The sequence below is a fragment of the Rhinatrema bivittatum genome, chromosome 4, assembly GCF_901001135.1.
Source record: "Rhinatrema bivittatum chromosome 4, aRhiBiv1.1, whole genome shotgun sequence".
Taxonomy (NCBI): domain Eukaryota; kingdom Metazoa; phylum Chordata; class Amphibia; order Gymnophiona; family Rhinatrematidae; genus Rhinatrema; species Rhinatrema bivittatum.
Window position 1 is genome coordinate 88537475 of NC_042618.1, and position 16062 is coordinate 88553536.

Below are 16062 nucleotides of genomic sequence, written 5' to 3' on the forward strand. Positions count from 1 at the left end.
ATGGTATGGCTGAGGATACCTCTTAGACCATTTATACCATTTAGTGAGATGGGTTTCTTGGCAAAATACAATGTCAGCCCGTAGTGCTGCCATTTCACATGTGAACACCTGCCGGTTGGTATGAGACAGAAAAAAAGAAAATCCTAAATAAAACAGGAAACCACGGATCATACACAATATACAGATCCTGAGTATATATGTAGTAGGTTGAAAATTTTACAATGTTTCTCTACGTGACCTCATATCGTGCCTACACAGAAACAGGCTACGAAAGCTACAGGCTCAAAATGAGCTTTCAGCAGCAAGAGTCTTTTTAATCATCAGTCACTGAGAGATATTTCATAAGTTGCTCCGCTGTCTGGAGCTAACAAGGAGGTACACTTATCTTGTGCAGTATGATGTGAACCTTCCAGTTCAATTTTTGCTGGTAAAGTCCATAGATGAAGTCCACGCACCAAATGGAGAAACCGGCTGTGTGGAAATATCCGACAATGTCAGACACTGGGTGTTTCGGAGAAACCTCCTTCTTCAGGGAGTCTGATGTGATTCTTGCCGGTACAGGGAATGTAAGTTCAAGGTAGAAAAGTGTACAAAAATAACCCACATACAATGTTTAAAGAATGGTGCCACTGTTGGAGAAACACTTACTTTTGTATGGTGCTCTTGTGTCACTGTGACAAGCGTTTCAAACTGCGCTGTAAAAGATGATACACATGAATATATGAATATAGCTTCAAAATATGAATATAGCTGCAAAATATAGCTGCAAAATATGAATATAGCAAAATATGAATATAGCTGCAAAAAAGAAATTCAATCTCACTCTGCAAACCTTCACTTCACCGCCTAAAATCGAGATTGCTCTCTTTAAATCAAAAGATCTACAAATATGCCTCATCTATGCTCCCCCAGGCATACTAGAAAACAACCCTTCATTACTCACAGAATATATATCTAAATACATCAACATACCTGCTATCATCCTAGGAGACCTTAACCTACATTTCGACCGCTCCCCTCCATCACCAGCCTGTGAAGCTACTCTTACCACCCTTAATGCTCTAGGATTTAAACAAATGGTTGCAGGCCCTACTCACAAAGGTGGTCACACCCTTGATGTTATATTCACTAACTCACTTGTCGACACTGACTCACCAAATGCACCCCTATACCCTGGTCAGACCACTACAGGATAGACACATGCTGCACAATTACTTGCAACCCCCATTCTCCTCATACCAAAAAAAGATCTATTACCTTCAGAAAACAATGCAAAACCGAAAACATAGCTGAAGCACTCTCGGAAGAACTCCTCAAGTTAGACCTCACTGATGCCAATTCGGCCTGCTCTTCCTGGTACCACATCACTAATAATGTAGCTAATGAACTCTGCCCACTATGTACTAAAGAAATCAAGACAGAAAAGAGAGAGACAAAAAACCCTGGTACACCCCTGATCTTAGAAAATTGAAGCTTGAACTCCGTAAAATAGAAAAGAAATGGCGTAGAAACCAAACACCAGTGCTTCTTCAAAAATTTAGATCACTTCTTTATGAATACCGGAAAACGACAGATGAAACCAAGAAAAACTACTACGCCTCAAAGATCCACCAATACCAATTTAACCCACGCGCTCTCTTCCAATATGTTTCTAGCATCATCACTCCCCCAGCAAACTTCAACACAGATAATGATGACAAAAATAGATGTGAATCACTAGCAACCTTCTTTCATGACAAAATTAATGCCATTATGAATAGCATCTCTACCTCTCCCCCTTCTAACATCTCTATTTTTCCTGCCCAGAAACCACCTACACTACCACACTCACTGCTCAGCTTCCCTGTCAAAATTTGAAACCTCAACGACACTAGAAATTGAAGGTATTCTCAAGAAAATGAAACCAGCAGTACACCCTTTTGACATCATGCCTACAAAAACACTTCTCGCCCTTCCTTCTAGAATTGCAATACACATAACCAAAATTCTTAATAAATCAATCAATCACCTCTGGAATTGTACCCACACAACTCAAGCAAGCCATAATAAAACCTACACTGAAGAAACAAGATTTGGACCCAACGGAATCAACAAACTTCCGCCCAGTTTCGAATCTACCTTTCCTATCCAAAATTTTAGAGAAAATCATCAACAAACAACTCACTGAATACCTAGATGAAAATCAATTGCTCTCCCAAGCCCAATATGGATTCCGTAAGTACCATAGTACCGAAACTCTTCTCTTAACACTCTCTGATACAATTCTAAAAGCATTAGACTCTGGTCATTCTTTTATACTTGCCCTGCTGGACATTTCTTCGGCTTTTGACACTGTCAACCACAATACTCTTAACTCGCCTCTCACAAATTGGCATTACTGGCACTGCCCTATGTTGGCTAAAATCTTTTCTGAGCGATAGAAAATACAGTGTGAAAATCGGCCAACATGAATCCAAACCCAAAAATCTGCTACAAGGAGTACCCCAAGGTTTCTCTCTCTCTTCAACTCTTTTCAATATATACCTCACTCCACTCTGTCAACTGTTGATCAATCTGGGTCTGCCACACTTCATATATGCAGATGATGTGCAGATCTTAATCCCAATCAATGGCTCCCTACCAAACGTTCTCAAAACCTGGAATACTGCACTAGCGGACATCAAGAATCTACTAACAGAAAACTCTTTAGCATTAAATACCAACAAAACAGAGCTGCTCATAATTTCATCACAAAACATATATTCTAGCCCCAATATACAATCCCTACCTGACCAACACAACTTACAAGTCCGCAGCCTGGGCGTTATTATTGACAAACAATTAACCCTAAAAATATTTATTACTTCCACCGTCAAAAATGGTTTCTATAAACTTCACACATTGAAAAGGATCAAATCTCTCCTACACCCACAAGACTTCCAGACTGTACTACAAGCTACTATATTATCGAAATTGGACTACTGCAATTCCATTTTACTAGGCCTCCCAAAAAATTCTCTTCAACCACTACAGATGCTACAAAATGCAGCTGCTCGCTTGCTTACGAACACACACCGACACGAACACATCACTCCAGCTCTACAATTCCTCCACTGGCTTCCGATCTCATCGAGGATATTATTCAAAACTCTTACTCTTATGCACAAATCATTATATAACCAAGATATGCATTGGCTCACTGATCATTTTACATTCTATACATCAGACAGACCGATAAGAAAAATACACCAAGCTAAACTTTGTATCCCATTGCTCAAACATATAAAATATGCGTCTATGAGAGAACGATCATTCACGATTGCTGGAATCAACATTTGGAACAAAATGCCCACAGATCTGCGCCAAGAGCCCTGCTACAAGAAATTTAAACAGAACCTGAAAACCTGGCTGTTTAAACAAGCCTACAATTTATGAACACTTCCCCTGCTAATCATATGACTTTTATGACACATATCCAATAACATCTATCCATTCCACTCAGTTTCTTTCAATATTGCCAAACACACCCTATATACTTGCAAGACTCTTACTATTGCAAAGAATATTATCTTCTAACCTGTATTATCTTCTAACCTGTATATTAATTGCCTGACTCTCAAACAATCTCCATCGCCCGTTCCTTATTCCAATATTGTAAATGTGTATTATGTTAGTTTATAGTTTTAATTTTTATCCGATATGTACAATTCTATAATTGCTAGATCATATAGATTGTTGCTAATTTAATGTTCATTGTAAACTGATGTGGATTGTAAAGCCTGTTGCTAATTTAATGTTCTCTGTAAACCGAGGTGATGTTTCCCAACGTGCCGCGGTATATTAAAAACCCTTAAATAAATAAATGAAGAAAAGAGGGCAATTATGTCAGCATTAGTGTGATGGTAGATACCTGAAAGTCTTAGGCACTTACTTGCGCGATGTTGAAAACCAATCTGCAGCCCCACTGTGAACAGTCTATCAGCAACAGCGGTATAGTCAGAGACGCTGGTATTTAAAGTGCAAAGGCCCACCAAAAATGATTGGGAGAGTCCATATATGGTTATCTGCGTCATCAGGATGCCATCTTAGTTTATGCGCATAAATATTCAGGCTACAGGAGGTTCACATATGGGCACTTGCATCATCAGAGGCCATCTTAGTTTATATTTGTCCATATATGGTTATCTGCATCATCGGGACACCATCTTGATTTGTGCACATGAATGTGTTCGGGCTGCAGGGAGTCCAAATATGGGCACGTGCGTCATCAGGAGCCATCTTGGATATCAAGCTGCTGTGTTAGGGATCTCTACATGGTCCAAATAAGGACTTTCATGTCATCGGGTGCCATTTTAATTTGTGCGCTTCAAGTTCAAAGCTCATTGAAGCCTTAAAAATGATGCAGATGGAGATATATGTATCGACGCGTGCCACGCAGCATCTATTGGATTGCATTACAGATGTATTTTTAAGAGGGAAAGATGAAAAACTATGATGAAATGAAAAACATTAAATGAAAGTAAACCACTCTACTTTTTCGTTTAAGCCCATAGGTTCTACTGTCCGAAGGCGATGAATCCATTGGTTTTCTTTATAATTAAGTATAGATGACCTATCCCCTCCCCTCCAGGATGGGGTAATATGTTCAATGATAAGCCATTTAAATTGTTCAAATGTGTGTTGGTATGCAATGCAATGCTGAGCAATGGGGGCTTTTAGATCTGAATGTTTGATCCTGCTTTTATGTTCTACTAAACGAACACGGATTTTGCGCTTCGTACGACCAATGTATATTTTGGAGCATGGGCATATCAGCGCATACACTACAAATTTTGAGTTGCAATCTACGGGTTGCTTGCGAACAATTTTAACCTGATTATTGGGATCATGCCACTCTATCCCAGTAATGGCTTGAGAGCAAAAATTGCAATTACCACATGTGGTTTGTCCAGGGGGATCAGAAGACGTAACGGATAGTGCTGCTCGTACCACATGTTTGATGTTAATGCCTCGACTGTAGGCAAATATGGGCGGTGTTTGAAAAATCAAGTACGGGCTAAGTCCGTGCCAATTCAGACGAATAGACTGTTTGATATAATGAGTGAGATCGGAATGTTCCAATACACATACTAGATTTGGTGTTTGTTTTCTGTTCCTATATTGGAGGAGTCCTTCACTATCGGAATATTTAGCCCTTGGTATGAGACTGCAGCCCTTTCACATTGATTGAAATGATTTTTACAGTCCCCATGTCATGATCATTACCCACCCATCTCCTTCACTCTGCTTCCGCAATACCCTCACCAATGCGCAGCAGATTTGTTCCTTCTCTGCACCTGAACCTCTATGTACCACTAGATAGATAGGCATCCCCTGAAACCCCTTACCCCCCGGATCCCCCGACACCCCTCCCAACTCCCTTTCCCAGTTTAATCCATATTCTCCCATGTAGAAACTTCCCTGGAGAGTTTTGACGTCACCACAATCCAGTGTGGCTCTTATACCCCCTCCCCCTTCCCCAACTTGAGATATATCATAACAGTAACATCAGTTTAGTGGGAATGCGAGATCCCTCCCCATCAACCATCTATATTATTAATGCAAAACTACAAAATTCAACTGAGACCATCTTACTATGGATGAAAATAGCCTCATCTTAGTGTAGATTACACAGTCTGAGGCCGCATTAAAGGCCTCTGGCTTCTTCCACGTTAGTCTTATCCAGGATCCTGTGATAACGCTGGGCCTCCCACTTGCCTCCGGAGACACTGGTCCCCTTTGTCCACTCTTTTCCAATGGGGTTGCTCCACCCTGTGTATCCCACTCAGATTAGCAGTGTTCTCAAGCCTTTTAGAGCCCTCCATGAGCATGCCTGCCTCTCGTAGGATGTTCTCCGCCTCGGATACCTTGCGAACCCTCGAGTTGATTCCGCTGATTGTAAAAGTAAGGCCAAAAGGAAACAGACATTGATATCGAATGTTTTGGGAACACAGTAATTGGATGATGTCATGGAATTCCCTCATTTTTTTGGATGGTTGAAACTGCGAGATCCTGAAATACCTCAATCTTGTCATTCTGCCAAGATAAAGTCCCACTTTTTCTGGCAGCTTGAGCCACCCTCTCTTTTACTGTGAAACTATGGAAGCAGGCTATGATGTCCCTGGCCTGATTGCTGCGTGTACTTCCCATAGCTCTGTAAGCTCGTTCTAAGACCAGCTCCTGGCGATTTTCCTCGCCGCCATTAGGGTTTAACAACAGGTTGCAGATTTCTCTCACCACTTTAAAACAATCATGGTATTCTTCCGTTTCGGGCATGCCGCGGAAACGTAAATTTATGCGATGTGATCTATTTTCTATATCTTCAATATGCATGCTCAGTTCTTCCTGAGCCTCTCTCAGCTTTTCCTGTTCCTCTCTGAGCTTACTGACCTCAATCTGTTGTTCCTCCAGGCCCGTTTCTACATCGTCCACTCTCCCCTCGAGGTCTCTAATATCGCTTTGCATGTTCTCCAGAATATCCCCTATGTCTCTCCTGAATCAGGCTATGTCTCCTTTCAGCTCTTGGAACCAGCTTTTGAACTCCTGTCTGGTAGAAATGTCAGAGCCCTCCGCCTCTGCAGCTGATTCGGTATCTCCATTTTTCTCCTGCATGGGTGCCATTTTTTCTCCAGGCCCGATCGCTGCCATCGCCGCCACAGATGCAAACAAGAATCCATTTAAATCCGGTTTTTATTTCGGGGTCATCATAATTAGCTTCCCGGAGCTCCGTCATGAGTTTTGCATGCAGTTCCAAGCACCTGAGCTGCCGATGAATGGGGATCGCAGGGGAGGAAGGCGCGAGCCACAAGTTTATGCGACCATCGTAGCGGGTGACATCACCGCTCTCGTGTGTTTTAATTTTAATTGTAGAAGCCCCCGAGGTAGCTCTTCACATAGAGTGAAACTCAGCCAGAGTCGTGCTCGATTATTGTCAGAATAAAGGTTCTTCTTTTTTATACACCGATCTTGTTCCTTCTTTTTGCTACACAGCCATCTTGGATCAGCTTCCAGTTTGTTTTTTGGGTCCAACACATGTTAAAGGCCATATGTTGGACCTTGTATTTGCTCTGTATTGGCATGTGGATGAGTAGACTAAAATTTGAGGGCTGAGCAGTTGATATGGTCTGATCATTGTTTGGTCAATTTGCGTTTTGCACTTGTGGAGCAAAGTACACCTGTCTTAAGGGGTGTTAAGAGTAGGAATAGTTGGGGTAAGGAAGATGTTGAGCAATTTAGGGAAAGCTTGGATATTTTGATGGATCCAATGTTGAATGACATTGATATACTGGATACACAATGTCTTATAGATAATTGGTATAAGCTATTGACTCAGGGGATGGAAATGGCTGCTACTAGGCCTGTTAAGGTAAATTTGGACAAACATAAATGGTCTCAGTGGTACTCTGAAGATTTAGCTGAACTGAAATGATGCTGTCGTCATCTTGAAAGACTTTGGAAGAAATCTGGATCTTTAGTGGATAGAGAATGATGGCATAAGGCCAAAACAGATTTTAAGTGGATTGTTTCATTTTTCTGGAATAGTGATATCTGCAAGGAACAAGCCTAGAGCTTTGATTACGATCGTTAGATCTTTGTTGGCGATAAAAAATAAGACATTTGGTTTATGAGGATCTTCAAGATTTGAGAAATTTGCATTTTTTTTTGATGAAAAGGTTGAATTATTATATAAAAGTCTGGGAGATGGAAAAGAGGAGGATGGGGGGGGGGGGGGGGGGGGGGGGAGAGGACTGGTGGATGGTCCATTGGAAGGATTTATAGAATTTGATTTAGTGCCTATGTTGGAATTAAAAGTGCTGTTAAAACTAATTGTTGCTTAAAACTAATTGTTTGCTACGCAAAATTTAGAAAGAAACTAAAGACCTGGCTCTTCCGAATAGCCTACCTCGAATAGACCTCTCTTTCCCGCTCCACCCTGCCCCCCCTGTCCTCTTGACTAACACAATTGATCCACAGCCCTGTATATAATGTATTTATAGTTATACTCCATACTGTACATAGTTCATCACAGTTTACTGTCCGCTTCCTTGCCTTTATCTCCTCTGCAGCCTATGCTATGCCCCCTCCCAATACCCCTGTTCATTGTATTTCCTTTCCTCCTTTTTAGTTCCAATGTAAACCGGCATGATGTTTGCATACTAATGCCGGTATATAAAAACCTTAAATAAATAAATAAATAAATAAATAAACAAACAAACATGTGGCCAATGAAATTAAAGGACTTTTGGATAAAGTTCTGAGAGCACTGTTTTCTTTGATTGTTCTTTATGAACAGGTGAAATCCCACCTCTGTTGAAGATAGTGATAATTAACCCCTTGTTGAAAAGGAATCATTGGATTCTAGGGAATGAAGTAGTTACAGATCAGTTTCTAATTTACCTTTTGCTGCAAAACTTAGTCTGTTGATTATTTGGAAGACAACAAGCTGTTAGATGTGGCACAGGATGTAGTGTGGAGATTTTATTGATCTTATTGATGGATTCCATTCTTTTATGTATAGATAAGTCCTGCTGGCTTTGTTTGACCTTACCAGTGCTTTTTAGTGAACCATTTGATTTTATTACAGAATTGTAAAGCTTTGGGAGTCAATAGCCTAGTGTTTAGATGGCTGGCTAATTTTCTTCAGGGTAGAGGTCAAGAAGTGCTATTCCAGAATTAGAAGTCTATTTATTTATTTATCTAACATTTTTATATACTGCAATTCATGTAGCAAAGTTACATATCATTTCGGTTTACATTATAACAACAACAAGCATGTAAGAATGCGATTACATAAAACAGGGGAGTAAACTAGGATAAGAGTGAACAGGGTAATAAAACCATAATGTATAGAATAATAGTAATACTGCGATTAAACTTAAAGACAACATTAAAGACTTGGGCATTTGGGTAGACAATGATCTAAATTATAAAAAACACATCTCTACAAGAACAAAAGAAGGATTTCACAAGCTACAAGTAATCAAACACCTAAAACCACTGCTTCACCCCCATGATTTCAAAACAGTCTAGTTGGAGATCTGTGAAAATGGGAGTAACCTTAGGGCTCAATCCTATCTCCAATTCTTCTTTAATGTATTTTTAGCTCCATTGGTGAATTTAATCCATTCTTATAATTTTAGCTCTTATTTATGCAAATGATTTACAGATTGCAGCCTTTTTGGGAAAGAATAGGAATGAGGACATTGTTTGATTGAATCCTGGTTTGGAGGCAGTATTGAACTGGTTAAGAGATAACAAATCGGTTATCAATGCTGCAAAAATTGAGTTGTTAAAAGATTCGCACTGGCACTCTTGTTAAATGACCCAGGTTGGCAAGGTTTGAGTTAATCCCAAAAGAAAAGGTCCTCTCATTGGAAGTGGTGTTAGATTCTCAAATTAGTATGGAGAATCATGTGGTTCAAATTGCTCATAGCTATTTTAAAATTAAATTGGTGAAAAAGCTAAAACCATATTTAGAATTATCTGCTTTAAAAGCTGTGGCTTATGCTTTGATATTATCCCAACTAGATTATTGTAATGCAATCCTTTTAGGGTTGTCAAAACAAAAAACAATTTGGACATTACAACTGATTAAGAACGCGACTACTCATATGGCATTGTGTAGATCCTGTAGAACCCCCCTCGTTCCTTTGTTATTGCAACTGCATTGCTTGCACATATAGGATCGGTATAGTTTTAAAAATCTTGTTTTGGCTTTTAAAGTGCTTAAATGGAAGTGTCCTCCTCAATTAAAGGGTACTCTGAAATGGCATGAGGCTAAGAGAAATCTCAGATCAACAGGAAAAGATCTTTTACAACTACCTCCTTCTAAGGTTTTTCATCATCTGTGATTATTCAACAGGTCATTCTCGGCTGTATTTCCAAGTTTATGGAATGGGTTACCATCTTTTCTGAGAGCTGAGAATGGTATGTTGAAATTTTGTAAATTGATAAAAGCTTGCAATAGCATTTGGTAGCAGTGTATTAGTTTAGTATCTACTCAAATAGGATATAGGTGAAGAAAATGTTTGTGGGCTGCTGTTTGTGTAATGATTGTTTTTTATTGTACATCATTTTGAGTGATTTATCTTCTGTAAAGCAATTAAGAAATTATGTTAAATAAATAAAAAGTTAAAGGACAGACGAAGATATCAGGAAAAGAGACAGAGACCAATGGGGTCTACACTGGAAGATTTATATGATGAGAATCAAAGACCTAAATATGTATAACCCTAGATGAGAGGAGAGACTGGGGAGATAATACAGACTTTCAAATATCTGAAAGGAATTAATGATGCACAACAATCAAATCTTTTCCAATGGAAAGGAAGTAGGGCTGCCAATTGACTCCAGATTTTCAGGATAGGATGATCCAGTTCTGGTTTTATCCCCTGCCTACACAAACTTGTAGTCTTGCATTTCTTTGGAAAAAATAAGGACACCAGAGCTACAAGCCTATGTAGGCAATGGGGTAAAACCAAGACGGAATCAGCCTGTCCTGAAAATCTAGAGCCTGTAGACAATCCTAAAAGGTAGTTGTAGAACTAGCGGTTATAATATGAAACTCAAAGAGGATAAAACTTAGAAACAATGTCAGGAAATATTTCTTCAAGGAAAGGGTGGTAGATGCATGGAATGCTCTTCCCAGCAGAGGTGGTGAAGACAAGCACAGTAATAGAATTCAAAAGGTCATGGGATAAACATAAAGTGGAAATGAAGAAATGGGTGTAACCTCTGTTAACTTTAGGTGTAACATTTCTGCATGAGAGTAACATTTCTGCATGAGTGTAACCTGCACGGAAAGGCAGTTTCTACACTAAACGACTTCCTGGGCAGATTGGATGGATCATTTGGGTTAGCCTTATTCTCTATTCCCTAACTTTATCAGTCTAGCATCTGTGAATTATCTTGATCTGGATTTATTTCATATTGACCAAACACAATATTTATGGGCTTGTATAAAAACCTTGCTGATTATCATGACGAAAATTTTCTCAGCAAACTTTTGCTGCCATCTAGTGACCAATTGTGGGATGCTAATTTCCAGTATATTGCCAGATTTAAATTTAGACCACTGTGCAAAGTATTTCCTATACATCTATGTATTCTGAAAAAGAAAACAAGAGTATTTCGCTTGATAGCAAATTACGACAATTCTGCTATTGCATTAATTGGAACTAACAGGCCGATACAGTACGGACGCGTAAAAAAAAAGTGCGGCATTGCCGGGCGCCCACGCGTTTCACACGTGCACATTTTGTTTCACAAGCCGCTCGATTCAGTATTCAAATTAGACACAAATCCAAGCAGCGGCAAACGAGCATCCAAAGCGTGCCTATGAAGCGGTAGGTGTTCACAATCCATTTTACTGTATAGAGCGGTATACAGCACCTATACGGTATCCAGGGGGCACATTTCAAATTCATTCCACCAGGTAAGTGGATGTTTCTTTTCTACAGACCCTGCATGGACACAGGGGCCGCTGCCCTGAGCATCCGGACGTCCTTGTTCGGAGGCCACCCCCAACCTTCCACGTCCGGGCGCTTAAAGATGTGCAAGGACGTCCGGGTGTCTGTGAAGGTCGGGGCCTCCGAGCATGGACACCCGGAAAGAGGGAAACACTGCCTTCCAACGTCCATGTCCGCTGCCTTGAGCGCCCGGCTGGACGTCTAAGGTCGGGGCTTCGTTCATGGACGTTCCCGCCTCTATCCAGGCGTCCATGATTGGAAGTCCCGCTGCCTTCCAACATCCATGGCAGCTGCCTTGAGCGCCCGGCTGGACGTCTAAGGTCGGGGCTTCGTTCATGGACGTTCCCGCCTCTATCCAGGCATCCATGATTGGAAGTCCCGCTGCCTTCCAACATCCATGGCCGCTGCCTTGAGCGCCCGGCCGGACGTCCAAGGTCGGGGCTTCCGTTCATGGATGTTCCTGCCTCTATCCGGGCGTCCATGATCGGAGGCCCCGCTGCCTTTACGGACGTCTGTAAGCTCTGCATATGCTCCTCTTCTGTCCGGTTGATTTTCCCTTTGTATTCCATGTGCTTGCCGAGCATTTCTCATTCTGCTTCTCAACCGAATGAAAAAGAGATAGTCAGAGCCAGTATATGCATTTTGTCCATGACGCTGTCCGGTCCGAAGCTGACTGAACACCACACTAACACCAGGGTCAGGTTAGGCGGTAAATATAGAGGTTAAAGACGCGGTAAATAAGCTGGTTAAAAACGAGCTAATTTGGGCGCGCGTGTTACTGTATCAGGGAGAATAGCTAATCCGATCATTAACATATCATATACATGTGGTGGGCGGAAATGGATACGTGTCTTTTTTGGCAAGCGCTAAGGACGTGTAAAAGCCAATACTGAATCGTGCGTCCGTCTTAGGCGCTCAAAACGTGCGTCCAAAGCGGGTTAAAAACCGCATAACCGCGCTTTACTGTATCGGCCCGTAGGTGGGGTGAAGTTTGAAGCCAGGAGATAGGGTGTGAAGCTGGTGACAGTAGGAGGGGATGGAGTTTTAAACAGGCCAACCCACATTCTTGAGCACTCCCCCAAAAATCAGTTTTGGCTATGCCATTGCCCTGCACCAATTATGCTTTCCAACAAGCATCTCCCTGCATGCCCTGTCTCCACCCCCTGGAAATTTTCCCTTCATTTGCAGGAGCTGGGGGCAGAGTATGTAGGACTCAAAGTAGCAAGCTTAGCTATGAAAAGACAGCAATGCTAATATTACACCAGGTCCTAGAACACTAATAATAGGGTAACAGAACTAGCTGGACTGCTAGAAATCCCTATAGAGTAATTACACGCAAGCAGAAGTACTGCATTTCAGTCATATTTGCAAAACACAGACTGACCTTCACTTAATACAGAAATATCTTATCACAAATTAGAAACAGAAAATTGCAGACAAAACTGAAATATAAAGCTCAAGAAACTAGACTTTGAACAGTGGAATACTGAAGAAAAAGCAAAATACAAATATATAAGAAATGCACATGCCCAAAGATGGTACATTCGAATTGTGAAAAATAAAGTAGGCTAAAAATAAATAAATACATTGTTGCCCGATCTTTTTAGTTTTCTTATCAGCTGGTCCCAGTCTCTTGTTCCACTTTCCCCTTGTCTATCTTTTCATAATTTTTTTCAGGTGTTGTCTGTTTCTTCTCTTGCTTATTCTATCCCTCTCTCCATCACACACACAGTCAAGCAGTTCTCTCACACACACACACACACTCTCACCCTCACAGGCTTCCTCATCCCCCCCCCCCCATTCCCACGCTTCTCAGTCTCCCTCACCCATACACAGACTCGCTTTCACAGGTTTCCCCATATCCATGCTCTCACTATTGCAGATTCCCTCACCCACACATGCTCTCACTCTTATACACACACCTCCCCACACACACAAAGATGTGTCAAGCTCTCTCCCATACACACAGGTTCTCTCTCACACATGTGCAGTCTCTCTCTCTCTCACATACACACTTTCACTCGCTCTCTCACATGCAGACTCCCATTCCTACACATACTATCACAGCCTAACCCCTTCTTGTGCTGCCACAAAATAGGGTCCTCTGATCCTGCTGCATCCTCTCTCTTCTCAGGGTGCTGTGGGTTGGAATCCACGGCGTCCTTTTTGCAGGGCATTTCTTCTAGTAAAGGCCACCGGCAGAGCTGATTTGGTGAGCCCAAAGTGGATGGGCCATGGCCCATCCAAGCCTACCTGTGTCTATGCCACTGATTTAAAATAAGTACATGAAACAAAGGCACTACCTATATAAATAATATATATTAATAAAAATACATAAAATACTGAGAGACAATTCCTTTCAAATATCAACATTTAAAGCCTTTCTACATAAAAAAGAAACCTCTAAAACAGAGATAATCATCCTGCAGTCATAAGAACATGCCATACTGGGTCAGACCAAGGGTCCATCAAGCCTTGCATCCTGTTTCCAACAGTGGCCACTTGCCAGGGCACTTGCCAGGCACATCAAGCCTTGCATCCTGTTTCCAACAGTGGGCACTTGCCAGGCCATAAGAACCTGGCAAGTGCCCAAAAACTAAGTCTATTCCATGTAACTATTGCTAATGGCAGTGGCTATTCTCTAAGTGAACTTAATAGCAGGTAATGGACTTCTCCTCCAAGAACTTATCCAATCCTTTTTTAAACACAGCTATACTAACTGCACTAACCACATCCTCTGGCAACAAATTCCAGAGTTTAATTGTGCGTTGAGTAAAAAAGAACTTTCTCCGATTAGTTTTAAATGTGCCCCATGCTAACTTCATGGAGTGCCCCCTAGTCTTTCTACTATCCGAAAGAGTAAATAACCGATTCACATCTACCCGTTCTAGACCTCTCATGATTTTAAACACCTCTATCATATCCCCCCTCAGTCGTCTCTTCTCCAAGCTGAAAAGTCCTAACCTCTTTAGTCTTTCTTCATAGGGGAGTTGTTCCATTCCCCTTATCATTTTGGTAGCCCTTCTCTGTACCTTTTCCATCGCAATTATATCTTTTTTGAGATACGGCGACCAGAATTGTACACAGTATTCAAGGTGCGGTCTTACCATGGAGCGATACAGAGGCATTATGACATTTTCCGTTTTATTCACCATTCCCTTTCTAATAATTCCCAACATTCTGTTTGCTTTTTTGAGTGCCGCAGCACACTGTACCGACGATTTCAATGTGTTATCCACTATGACACCTAGATCTCTTTCTTGGGTTGTAGCACCTAATATGGAACCCAACATTGTGTAATTATAACATGGGTTATTTTTTCCTATATGCATCACCTTGCACTTATCCACATTAAATTTCATCTGCCATTTGGATGCCCAATTTTCCAGTCTCACAAGGTCTTCGTGCAATTTATCACAATCCGCTTGTGATTTAACTACTCTGAACAATTTTGTGTCATCTGCAAATTTGATTATCTCACTCGTCGTATTTCTTTCCAGATCATTTATAAATATATTGAAAAGTAAGGGTCCCAATACAGATCCCCGAGGCACTCCACTGTTTACTCCCTTCCACTGAGAAAATTGCCCATTTAATCCTACTCTCTGTTTCCTGTCTTTTAGCCCGTTTGCAATCCACGAAAGGACATCGCCACGTATCCCATGACTTTTTACTTTTCCTAGAAGCCTCTCATGAGGAACTTTGTCAAACGCCTTCTGAAAATCCAAGTATACTATATCTACCGGTTCTTGGCATCTTAAAGGATATTTCACAATATTGAGACCATACAATTGGAAGTACAATTCCAAGGTTTTTCTAATATGCACTTTAAAAAAAAAAAAAAAAAAAGGAATATAAAGCAGATGATCATCCACAGAGCACAAGAACCACCAGGTGTATATTTTCTGATTCTCTTCATATGATATTGAGGCTCTAGGTCATGAATAGCATAAAACATAAGGCATATGACTTTAAATTGAAATCTATAAGTATTGGGAACTATTGGTGAGAAGATAAAGCGGTCTGTGAGAGTCCCTATAATTATTGCTGATCAAAACCCATGAAGACACATTCTGTATCACCTGCAAACTGCATGTAGTTTTGAAAGAAATCCATAAAAAAAGTGAGTTACAGTAGTCCAGTAGCGATAACATAGTGAATTGCATCATAGTATTAAATTGATCATCAGGCAAAAATTACCACTTCCTGATATTTCCTTATGCTTAGACGGGGGGAAATTATTCAAATCTGGGCACCATATGTTGCGATACAATCCTCTGAACTCCAGAAAAGTCTCCTAAACTTGAGTAGCAATACTTTTACATAAGATGGGCCCTGATCTGGTAGTGTGAGCCTCTTATCTTATTTCTTACCTCTTATCTTTTCTCTGCTCTTTTCTCTCAAATGTGAGGTTAGATGCATCTCTGAGCTTTCCATGGATTGGGGATGTATCAGAGTAAGCTAAGGTATAAACATAACAACTGAGAGTGTTCACACAAGGTATGGCGCATTATCTTTCCCTCTGCACCAATACCAGCAATTGTGCCCTCTTGGTTCTTCATATTCTTTAATGCAG

At 40.9% G+C, this 16062-nt stretch overlaps 1 protein-coding gene across 1 annotated transcript in view; it reads right to left on the minus strand.

The window, feature by feature from the left end:
* Window positions 1-281: 281 nt before the first annotated feature.
* Window positions 282-16062, minus strand: part of LOC115089970 — an 87822-nt gene continuing 72041 nt past the window's right edge. The window contains exon 7 of the transcript XR_003856282.1: window positions 282-695. The gene's annotated coding sequence lies outside the window, so the exon portion shown is untranslated. The remainder of the gene's footprint in view (window positions 696-16062) is intronic.